This window comes from Marmota marmota, unplaced genomic scaffold, assembly GCF_001458135.2.
Source record: "Marmota marmota marmota unplaced genomic scaffold, marMar, whole genome shotgun sequence".
NCBI classification, from domain to species: Eukaryota; Metazoa; Chordata; class Mammalia; order Rodentia; family Sciuridae; genus Marmota; species Marmota marmota.
Genome location: NW_025999853.1, coordinates 32,681,942 through 32,694,948, shown reverse-complemented (window position 1 = coordinate 32,694,948; position 13,007 = coordinate 32,681,942).

Sequence of the window (13,007 nt, the reverse complement as noted above, 5' to 3'; positions counted from 1 at the left end):
ATATATATATATCCTATTCTCTTTATCTATTCTTCTGTTGATGGGTATCTATATTGGTTCCATAGCTTGGCTATTGTGAATTGGGCTGCTATAAATAATGATGTGGTTGCATCATGTAGTATACTGATTTTAAGTCCTTTGGGCATAAACTGAGGAGTGGGATAACTGGGACAAATGGTGGTTCCATTCCAAGTTTTCTGAGGAATCTCTATACTGATTTCCTTAGTGGTTGCACCAATTTGCAGTTCCACCAACAATGTATGAGTGTACCTTTCTTTCCCACATCCTAGCCAACATTTATTGTTGCTTATGTTGTTGATAATTGCCATTCTGACTGGAGTGAGATGGGATCTCAGTGTGGTTTTAATTTGTATTTCTCTAATTCTAGAAATGTTGAACATTTTTTCACATACTTATTGACTGATTGTATTTCTTTTTCTGTGAGTATTGATTCAGTTCTTTTGCCCATTTATTAATTGGGTTATTTGTGGGGTTTTTTTATGTTAAATTATTTTTGAGTTCTTCATATATCCTAGAGATTAATGCTCTATCTTAGGTGCAGGTGGCAAAGATTTTCCTCCCATTCTGTAGGCTCTCTCTTTATATGCTTGATTATTTTCTTTGCTGTGAAGAAGCTTTTTAGTTTGCTACCATCCCATTTATTGATTCTTGATTTTACTTCTTGCACTTTAGGAGCCTTGTTGAGGAAGTTGGTTCCTAAGCTGATAGGATGAAGAATTGGGCCTACTTTTTCTTCTAGTAGGCGGATGGTCTCTTGTCCAATGCCTAGGTCATTGATCCACTTTGAGTTTTGCGCAGGGTGAGAGATAGGGGTCTGATTTCATTTTGTTATATATGAATTTCCAGTTTTCCTAGCACCACTTGTTGAAGAGGCTATCTTTTCTCCAATGTATATTTATGGAGCCTTTGTCTAGTATGAGATAACTGTAATTATGTGGGTTTCTCTCTGTGTCTTCTATTCTGTTCCATTGATCTTCCAGTCTGTTTTTGTTACTATAGCTCTGTAGTACAATTTAAGGTCTGGTATTGTGATGCCTCCTGCTTCACTTTTCTTGCTAAGGATTTTGAATATTCTGGGCCTCTTATTTTTCCAAATGAATTTCATGCCTGCTTTTTCTATTTCTATGAAGAATGTCATATTGGAATTTTAATAGGAATTTATTGGAATTTTAATAGAAACTGCATTAAATCTGTACAGCACTTTTGGTAGTATGGCCATCTTGACAATATTAATTCTGCCTATCCAAGAACATGGGAGATCTTTCCATCTTCTAAGGTCTTTTTCAATTTCTTTCTTTAGTGTTCTGTTATTTTCTTATAGAGGTCTTTAACCTTTATTGTTAGATTGATTCCCAAGGTTTTTTGTTTTGTTTTGTTTTGAGGCTATTGTGTATGAGATAGTTTTCCTAATTTCTCTTTCAGTTAATTCATCATTCCTATACAGGAATGCAATTGATTTATGGGTGTTAATTTTATGTCCTGCTACTTTGCTGAATTTGTTTAAGAGTTCTAGATGTTTTCTAGTAGAGTTTTTTGGGTCTTCTTAATATAGAATCATGTTGTCAGCAAATAGGGATAGTTAGTCTTTTAACCATTCCTAAGTACATACTTTAGGAAGAAGTCACATTTATATAAAGAAATATACAAACATCATCATATTCATTTGCCTAAATACATATTTAAGAGCTGGCATTTGTAAAAAATTTAAAGTGCTTTTAGAAAAAAAATACCTATTAGCTACCTTTGTACTTAAAAGACCCATATTTAGGATAAGGGTGATAGAGAAAGGGAATTGACAGTCAAACAGGAGAGAGCCCACGAGCCTTCTCTCTCTCTTTCTTTCTTTCTTTCTTTCTTTCTTTCTTTCTTTCTTTCTTTCTTCAATCAGAAGTGTGGAATTTAAGGGAAGCTTGGAACTTGAAAGTCCTGCTTTGCTCATATCAAGGAGTGGTACTAGTATTAGTTAGGATCCATGATTGCAGGATCCAAATTTCAACTAAATTATCTGAACCCTAAAATGTGGAAATATATTTTGGGGATGCAGGGTATGGATCATGACATGTAGTGGTAGGACAGAGCCCATGCAAAAGAAGAGTTCAGGGACATCCCCTTTCCATCTTAATTTATATCTTAGTCTATTAAGGCTTCTCTATCAAAATTCCTCAGACTAGTTTGCTCATGAAAAATTTCCCACAGTTCTGGAGGATGGGAAGTCCAAGATCAAGGAACTGGCAGAGTGCCTGGTGAAGACATCACTCTGTAACTTCACATGGTGAAAGGTACTAGCAATTTTTCCGATGTCTCTTTTATAAATGCCTAATCCTATTCATGATGCCTCTTGATCACCTCATCACTACCCCAAATTCTCATCTCCAAATACTAATGCCTTGGGGTTTAGGATTGCAATGCAAAAATTTGGAGGGTGACATAAACATTTAATCATGGAAGATCCTACTATGCATTATTGATTGATTCTCCGATCTCTGTTCACATGGAGGGCAAAAGATGGCCACCTCACTGTTCTCAAGTTTATATACGTGTCCTAAAGTGGCAGTATCACATGAAGCTAAGAATATGGGCTCCAGAGTCAGAGGTGAATCTAAATGCTAACTCTGCCATCTACTGGCTATGTGACATTGAGCAAATTATTTCACCTCTGGGGCCTCAGTTTCCTCATCAATAATAGCATTTATAAAGTTCTAAAATTAATTTGAGAAAACACATAAAGATCAATGCTCATCACATAAATCTTCAATAAATATTAATTCTTTCATGTTACTGTTATTGTTATTGCTAGTCCAAACTGATGAGTCTAAGTTCCAAATACAGATTTCTAGGAAAGAGATTCTGATTGAGCCAACTTGGGTCAGGTGCTTGCCTCTGCTCTATGAGTTACAGTCAGAAGTTAGAGTCACATCTGAGAAAGATAGCTAGCAGGGACAGAGGAGTGGGGAAATGATCTTCAATAGAGCCCAAGAGAAAAGATGCCCTGAATCAGAGAGAAGGGGTATAAGGTAAAAAGTCAAGGCCCCTGCTCAGCCTGAGGACAGCAGCCTTCGGGCCAGGGTTTCAGAAAGAGAAACATGTTACAGATTTTGACCCTATCTCAAGGACTCTCTTGACTGATCTTTGGAACTTGGGCTACTGCTTATTTATTTCAGCTGGTATTGATTAGCTAATTTCCTGTGTTTTGAAATAATTGTTTACTTTTAAAAAAATTACTTGTTTATTCTTTTATTCTCTCTGACTTTAAAGTTTATCTTAATTGTTCTTAGTCCACGGTTCACTTGCTGCCTTTATTTTCTGGCGTATTTGGGAGGATTTATCTTGGGGGATTTATTTATTTATTGGGAGTCATTTATTTAACCTACTCTCTCAAATCAGTTTATCTTTAACTGTTCTATCTTATTTCATTATTTTATTGCTATTTTTAAGTCTTTTAACATCTACAATTTTTGGTTTTCTGAAATACTGCCAATGAAAATGTGATGTAGGGGTTCATAGGAGGAGGTCTTTTTCCTTGGAACATGTTGATAGATACTCATTTCCACTTTATGTATCCTATAGGGGCCCCCAGACCAAGATGCTCATCTATGCAAATCTCACAGGAACTCAGCATAATTCCTCTTTAAAGTTCCCTCTGCTAAGAGTTTTATTTTCAATTAGAAAAACAGAAACTATACTTTGTTTCCTCTCTCCCTGGATAAAGTGCCTTCCCTGAACAGACTGAATAGGCAGTGAACTCTATTCCCCTGGAGAACAAAGTTCACAGCTTTGCCTGAGAATTGGTGAAAGAGGATATACCGTTCCAGGTGAACAAGGCCTCGCCATCACCAGAGAGCTGCAGGACTCAGTCCCAGAACCTCTTCTCTGTCCACATTCAGTCCCTGTTGATCTCTTAGATACCATCCACATGCTGAAAACCCCCAAATCTGTATTTTCAGAACTCAGCCTCTCCCCTGAATTCCATGAAGCTAACTTCCCACTTGATATCTCAACTTTAATATCCAATTGGCACCTCAAATTTAGCATGTTAAAAATAAAACTGCTGATTCCCTCCCTCATCTCCACCTCCCATAGAATCAGCTCACGCCAAAGTCTTCCATCTCAGTGTTATCACCATTCTTCTAGTTATATAGGCAAAAACCTAGAAGTTATCTTTTATTATTCCTTCCTTTTTTTATTAGTGCCTTCCTCTTACAGCCTGTCTCCAAGCAATTAGCAAGTCTTGATGGTTCTACTTCAAGATTTCACCACCTTTTACCTGGCAGTATACTGCAGTAGCACACTAAGTGGTTATAAGAAAAGCTAAAGTGTTCCTATTCTCTCACTCAACAGTCAACACTTCTGTGTCCCCAGATATAGGTGTGTAGATTTCACCACATACCAAGTAAGCAGTTGATTCTGTAGCAGATTCTCCAGCAGACACCAGAGTATTCCCAATTCAATCTGAACCTATCTACCTGGAAACATCATCAAATTGAGGGCTTGGTCCCACAAGACTTCCCCCAATTCAGAGGCAAATTGTAAGTAATAAGTTCACAAATACAACTGACTGATCAGCAATAAATCACTTCCCACCATCTTCTCCTTGGGTTCAATTAATTTGCTAAGGACAACTCACAGAACTCAGGGAAACATGTATGTTTACTGGTTTGTTATAAAGGATATCACAGTTGGTACAGGTGGATGCCAGATGAAGAGATGGACAGGGTAAAGATGGTGGTGTGGAGCTTTCATGCCCTCTCTGGGTGTACAATCCTCCAAGAACTTCCATATGTTCAGCTCTCTGGAAGTTCTCTGAAACCAGACCTTTTTGGTCTTTATGGAAGTTTTATTATGTAGACATGACTGACAATCAACAATTAACTTAGCCTTCAGTCCCTCTTCCTGCCCCACAAATTTGGGGGTAAGAAAGTAAAAGGTTCCAATCTTCTAATCATGCCTTGGCCTTTCTTGTGACCAGCACCCATCCAAAGCTACCTCCAAACTGCCACTCACCAGCCAACTCATAACACTCAGAAAGACAGTTACCACTCTGGAGATTCCAAGAATTTTAGGAGTTATATTCTAGGAAATGGCGACAAAGATCAAAAAACTATGTCTCACAATAACATACATGCTTACTGGTCTTCTTCCTTCCATTCCCTCCTTCTAGAATCTACTCAAATTATAGCTGGAGTAATCCTTTAGAAGTACTTTTTAGACCAAATCATGTTCCTAATAACTCTCTAAAGATTCCCCATCTTATGGAAACTAAAAGCCAAACTGTAGATTGTGGGCTACAGGGTCATTCATGAGCTCCGCCAGCTCTTTACTTTCAAGCTACCTATATACTCCAGTCCCTCCCACTGCCCCCTGGTTTAGTCCACTTCATTCTGATGCTTCCTTGTTACTCCTCCAACAGCAATCATGCTCCCCCTAGAAAGCTCTTGTATTTGTTCTTCTTTCCTCCAGAAACTCTCCTCTACTATTCACGTGATTTAATCCCTCCTGTTCTTATTTTGTGCTCAAATGTCACTTTATCATTTCATATGAAATCATACCCACTCTTTCATCCTACTTTAGTTTTTCTTCATAGTACTCATCACCACCGGCCACAGTTGTTTTTGTACGTGTCTTCCCCAACTAAAATGCAAGTTCCATTAGAAGAAAATATATTTTAAAATGTGTTCTCTGCTGTATCCCTATTGTTTAGAATACTGCCTGGTACTAGAAGATGCTCAATAATTGTTTGAAGACTTCTTGAATGATTAAAGAAATGACTTTAAATATCCTGATATGATTCAAGCAGCATTTCAAATATGTCAATGGAGCAGGCAGGAATTTTTAAAAAAAAGGAAAAAGGGAGGCACGCACTGACTTCCTGTTTACTCCTACTGTATGCTAGACACTGTGCTAGATGTCTTTGTAGATTGTTTCTTTCTAATTTGAATTTTGTCAGCTACAGGACAATATAGACTAAGTTCTACTAGATTTTCTGAAATTTCTCTCTATTATCTTTTTACTCACCACAGTACTTGCAAGAGATGTAGGCTTCAGAAAATAAGTCTGCTAAACCTGACATTGTACATTTTTCCTCTTGGAGATTTATCATCTTTACCATAGTTAATTCAAGATATGATATGTGGCATGAAAAGGGGTATAAAATATTGTGGATACATAAGGAAAGGAGGAATTATCCTCAACATATAGAACCAAAGACCACTTTAGTAAGAAGTTAGCATTTGATCTGGGCCTCAAAGAATTAACAAGCTTTGTAAACTCAAGTTTGATATAAAGCAAACTGTAGTATAAGTAATAGCAAAAACCCTCTTTCTCAAAGTACCTGATGTGCAAAAAAGTATGACAAACATTATTAAATATACTCTGCCATCCCACCTACTGGTATTTATGCCTTTGTGCAATACTCTCCACTTGAATGTGGGTGGGACCTATACCTTATTTCTAGTCATTCAAATAGGGGAGGAGTGGGCAGAATGTCACTGCCATCATCAAGATACATAAGACTGTGACTTGTGTCTTGCTAGCAGACTCTCTCTGTCACCTTTTCAGCTTGTAAACTTTGATAAATCAAACTGTCATGTCAGGAAAACCCATGTGGCAAGAAGCTGAGGGATTCTCTAGCCAACAGAAAACAAGGATCTGAGGTCCTCAATCCAACAGCCTTTCTGGATACAGCCTTCAGACAAGGCCTAGGTCTTCCATGACACTTTGATTCCAGCTTTGTGAGGGAGCCTAACTCAGAGGATCCAGCTGAGATGTGCCAGGATTCCTAACTCACAGAAACAGGGAGGTAATAAATGTGTATTACTTTAAACTGCCACATATTAGCAATTTGCTACAAAGCAAGAAATATATTCATTCAGTTAGGGACTAATGAAAATTTGCATTTTACCTTAATCTTTGTTGTAAGAAACATTTTAATTTGTAATTTAAGATCCATTTAATAAATATTTATTGAGAATCTTCTTTATGTAATTTTTGTTGTCATGGTTGTTATAAAGGCTGGAAATATCTCTAGCCTCAGGAAGTCTGGTGCAGGTAGGTAAGATGTATTCATAAATAACTATAAAACAAGGTAGAAAGTACTAAGCCACCAGGATCCATCAAGTATTCATGGGGGAAGGAAATTTGCATTTGGTCTACGTACAACACATAATAATTACTTTGACTACAGAATAGGCCACATTCAGAGTACAGGATACATGCATGTAGAAAGAATTAGAGAAGGAGGTTAGGAACATGTTGGGAAGCTCTTAGCCCTGGGAAAAGGGCTAAGAGTTGGTACATTTTTTTAAAAAACATTGTTCAAACTCCATTGCCAAAATAATACGGTCTAATTTCCTTTATGAAATCTTCCTCGTCTATAGCTGATACTTTTAAATACTGAGCCAAAATTAAAAACTTCCTATACTTTGATCATGTCCCAATTCATTCAAAAATTCACGTGCACTGAGTCATCTCTGAAATGGTGCACTGCATTTTATAATGCAATTTGAAGGCCTACATAGCAACAAAATTGAGATTGACAACATCTATAAAGTATTGTATGCATTTTTGCAAGGAGTGAATTATTTTGTCCGATCTCTTTGTTTTCAGTATTAAAAAAATTTAAAAATTCCACCTTTTTTTAATGTCATTTACTTGGAGTATTCTAATTTCTTCATCAGAGTTTGGAAATAGGCCACATGGCTGTAAAATATACATGGATGTTTGATTTAGACACCACTCTGACTTGTTATTTCATTGATGGTAGCTGAAATGATACTTGAATAGACAATTTTCATTTGTACGTTTACCAGCAAGTAAACACTTGAAAAATTCATTAAAGAACATCTTGAAATTAACCTTCGCTAAAGGCCCTCTCTACACAGTCTCTGCCAGTGAAAAAATTATTGTAGAGGTTCTCAAGGTGTTCCAAAAGTTTTCTGCTCACCCAGCAAGATATGGCTCAATTTTTAGACTTTTATGTGTTACTTTAGAGAATAGCACAAACTTATCTTCCTCATCTAATGGTAAAACTGCACTGAGATCCTTGTACTTCAATAGCTCTTTAAATACCCCAAATAACACATAGCCAAGTAATCCCCATGCTTTCAAAATATCAAGAAAGAGTGCTTTTGGTCTTGTGTCTCTCAAGTTTGCATGTATCTCATTATACTTCAGTACACATCATCCTGTGGCACTAACCTTTTCAACAACCACAACTGTTTACAATTAAGTATCACAAGCTGATTTTGGGTTTTTGATTATGATACCCAAGTAGCTGGGAGGGTCTTAATCAGGGTTGGCTATTGATATCTGTGAAGATGCAGCTCTTCCATCTTGAGAGGCAGTCCGATTAGTAAAGTCTGCATGACCACCTGAGGGCGAAGGAGTAGGACCCCTCAATTCCCTTGAGGATTTGAAACTACTTGGCTCTTTCTCCATCAGAAGAGTCTATAGAAGAAAGAGAGACAGAGTGTGCTTCTTGGAAATAAAAAAAAAATGCTCTTCAAACATAGGGCTTGCAATTTCCATTCCTCATTTTCCAATGAATATTCAAAATTCTTTAGTGATTTATTCCTGTAAATATTAGATATATAAAACATAAATTTATTTACTTAAAATTATCTTGTGAGTAGAAATCACTTTGAAGTGCTTTAAAATGGCAAGTTCCTTCATTCATTTAAAGTGACTTTATAATACAATTGACATTAGAATTATTTTTATAATAAATCTGCATAAAACTTATAATTTGATTTTTTAAAATTATGATTTGTACTACTTTAAATTTTGCATATATTTAATAAAATGATACAGTGACTAAAGGGCTTTGAGACCAGTTTTGTATCTTTGGGAAAAGAGCAAAGAGGAAAGAAATTTTTAAATTTAAAATATAGTACAACTCATAGAGTTGTATGAATTTTTTAAATCATTAATTATTTTTTATTTGTTAAATTTGTGAAGCAGCTGAGCTTAAGGAAAGGGTATTGTTCTTATTTCTTTATTCTTCAAACACATATTTCTATTTCATTATTTTCACTGCTAAACTAAGATTTATTTTTAGTTCTTGACTACCATGTTCTTGACTACCCCAATTCTCTTTTAATTTTGGTCTTCTCAAGACCAACAGAATATTTGCTTTTAATTTTTGTCATTTACTTTCTTCAGAATTTCTCTATATATGAAGCTGAAAACTTACCTCACTCATGACATCCCATAGAAGGCCCTCTCAAATTTAATCTACTCTCTTACCTACAATACTCACCTGTAACGCGTCATTTTCTATCCTTTGTAATTTAAAAGTTTACATATTATTTCACTCAATTCACTGCAAAATAAACTAGTATATTCATATCATGTATTCTAAGCACTTTAATCTGTTATTGATTACCAGGGACAAAATAATTCAACAAATCTAAATTTGCTACTAAATTTAAAATAAAGATGAGTAAACTGGTAATCAAAAGACAACATCCCTACACAAGACTGTAAATTCCAGAAAGGCAACTGACCATACAGTATTGTTAACTTTGTATTCTGACAAATTTTCGGGCACATACAAGATACTCAACAAATATTTGTAGAATAAATGGACTCTCGTAGGTAAGCACTATCATTTTTCCATTTTTTTTCTGATGTAGTCACATCATTATTATTGATGTTATAGTTTGGATATGAAGTGTCCCCCAAAGACTCGTGTGTTGAAGATTTGGACTCCAGTGCAGCAATATTCTTTGGAGATAGAGGTTTGGGAAAGTGAGGGATCATGAATAATCATCATAGAGCTTTTGGGAAGAGGTCAGATCATGAGGGGCCTGACCTCATCAGTGGATTAATCCATTTATAGCTGAATGGACTACTGGTGGTAGTAGGAACTATAAAGGAATAGAGGTGTGGGACTGGTTGGAGGAAGTAGGTCAATGAGTGTGTGCCTCGGAAGGGGATTTCTTGTCCACAGCCTGTCTGTCTCTGTCTCTGCCTCTCTTTCTCCTTCTTGGAAGCCATGGGCTGAGAAGCTTTCCTCTGCACACCCTCCCACCATGATGTTCAACCTCATCTTAAGCCCAAATCTATGGAGCTAGCTGACCATGGACTGAAACCTCTGAAACCATGAGCCAAAAATAAATCTTTCTTTCTCTGAGTTATTTTTCTCAGATATTTGTCACAGCAACAAAAATGTGGCTAACACAAAGTAGTACAGCAAAGATCCAAATGCAAGTGTAAAGCTCACATTCGTAATTACTATGCAATGTTACCTCTTTTTGCAACAAAGGATAGGTATCAGAAAGTTCCACTACTCTTAGAATTACACTTTAAAATATATGAGAAATTGGGCTGGGGATGTGGCTCAAGCGGTAGCACACTCGCCTGGAATGCGTGCTGTGCTGGGTTCGATCCTCATCACCACATACAAATAAAGATATTGTGTCCACCGAAAAAATTCTCTCTTAAAAAAATGTTATAAAATATATGAGAAATTAACTGACCTAGTGTAGAACAAAAAGAAAGGAATTTTATACTATTACATGAAGATTTTAAAGTAATATATAATCTTATTTGAGCATGGAAAACATAGTTAGAATATTCAATATTTAGATCTTGGAAAACCATCAACATATAATTTCTTCTGCACCATTTATCTTTACTCAAATGTCAAAGCATTGTAATTGTAGGCTTTAAAAACCAGCAAATGAGCAGAAGAGCCCACTCCTAAGGGTATGACAAGGAGACTGAGATCAATATTATGCTATTACTGCTTGGTTTGCACATCAGCGGATACATGTGAAGCAAATGCCAAGGAGCCATAATGGAAATCAGCACACTTGGCAAATAGTGGGCTTTGTCTCCCAAATGACAGTCAGTAGGTCCTAAATACTTTACTTTTTTGAAAACTGGCTAATTTTCATTTTGAAAGATCAAATTTATCTTTTCCATTGCAGATCGCATAATGATCTACTTCAGACTGAAAGTCAAGAGTGTAGTACCAGTTAGTTGCTTATGAAAATGTCCATGGCTTCAAGTCCTGACACTGCTCTGCACAAGTGATGTTGGGTTAGCAAAGCCCCAAAAGTTAATGAACACAGAGCTAGTACCGTTCTGAGCTTCTGGAGTAGAGTGTGAGTCGGAAGGAATGATGGCTGAGTACAATCCAGAACTACGTAGTTTTCTGAAATTAAGACTAAAGAATCTCAGGTCTACAAAATAATTTTATTGGTTAGTTTTCTGCATAAGGTCTAAAGGTGCAGACATAACCTCCATTCTACTTCAGAGCAACACAGTGCTTACCCTAGTTAGTATCTTATCCAAATAACCTGTCAAGATATATTTATTGAGTTGCTGGAGCAGGATTATGGCTTCTCTCCAACAGTAACCTGCCCATCATCTTTGTTAAATCTTTAAAAATCAATGTCTAAACATTTATTGAGCATCTAATTTGGTATTAAGGTGTTAGATGTATCATTGTACTAAGAAGTGGAATTGTAACAAAGGTCTTGAATATTTCTATCCTACTATGGATATTACGCTTGCACAGTGTTTTTATAAACTACCAAGTATATATATTAATTCTACTTATCATTATACTCTCACTGAGCATTAGTTCCATTTTGCAGGTAGAGAAATAAAACTATAGAAATTTTCCTGAATTTGCATATGTTCAAGAACCTGAGCCATTCCTTGAACCTAGATAGATCTTATCAGATCAAATCATGGCCATCTCTGAGGGCTTCTTTCTAAGAAGACCTTCCTAAATTTAAAGTTTAATTTGCTCAAAAGCCAAAATGGACTTCTGTCATTCAAACTAAACTATTCTTGAAACTATAAAAGTTACCTGCAAATTCTTGAAATTATGTTCTTCTGTTTAATTAAATAACATATGCAATTCATATGTTCCCAATAAATGTCCTTTCCTTTAGGTAGTTATTAAACTATTTGTTTTAGAATCAAATTATTAAGTCTACAGTTAATTCCATAACATTGGCTTTAGATGTGTGACTTTGGATAAATTACATTACTGCTAGGCTTCTGTCTCCTTGTCTATAAAAAGGGGTAAATGGAAAACATTTGCACAAAGTGTTTAGCATAGTGTCTAACACATATTAAGCCCTCAATAGATCTGATTTTTCTTCATATTTCCTCTTCTCTTTTTTCCAGACTATCTTATATATTGAATATACACACATGATCCAAGTACTGAAGATGGTCACAAAGAAAAAAAGGTTGATACTTATCAAGAACAATTCACACAAAAATAAACATTCAATGATTTTTCCTCGTGTAGATTCTTGTTTTTTATGTGGCTGGTTAGTGAGTAAAACATTTCCCAAGTTCATGAATAAGCACAGCCCTGGAAGAGTATAAAGTGGATAAAATATCTTTCTTGTTCTTAGTCTCCAAGTGCCTATAATACTAGCACATTTGTAGACTCTTTTCCCTCTCCATAATAAAGCCTGATTTTAAGAAAGGATCTAAACTGTTTGTATGAAGAAGTAAATGAATTCACTCACTAACAATTTTAAATTGATGATTTTAACTGATTACAGTTTGAAATATCCGTAGAAATGCCTAAAGGAATCATGTACTTCAAAATAAAAATCCCCTTTAAAAATGCCTAACATAGGCAATATCTCTCGTAAATGAGAAAATGGTCAGTCAGGGGCAGTGGAGTGTCTCGTCCTCAGGGAAACAACAGAGTAATGCCTTAAAGTAGCTCTAACAGAATTACTAAATTTGGAAGCTATGATATGGTCAAGGACTAGAATAGGGCATTCTTCTTTGTTACTGAATCAACATTTCTTTTAATACCCAGTGTGATCAGTGAAACAGAGATGAATGTCCAGATTAATGCTGAAAATGAAAAGCCAGAGATCAGGGGCAGCTTCTTTTAAAAACAGGTTATAGCAGAAAAAGCTAAAAACATGACTAAAGTCTTCAGTCCACCAACAAACCTGCTAGTTTCCCATTCATCAAAATTCAGAATCTCTAACCTTGAAACTTCT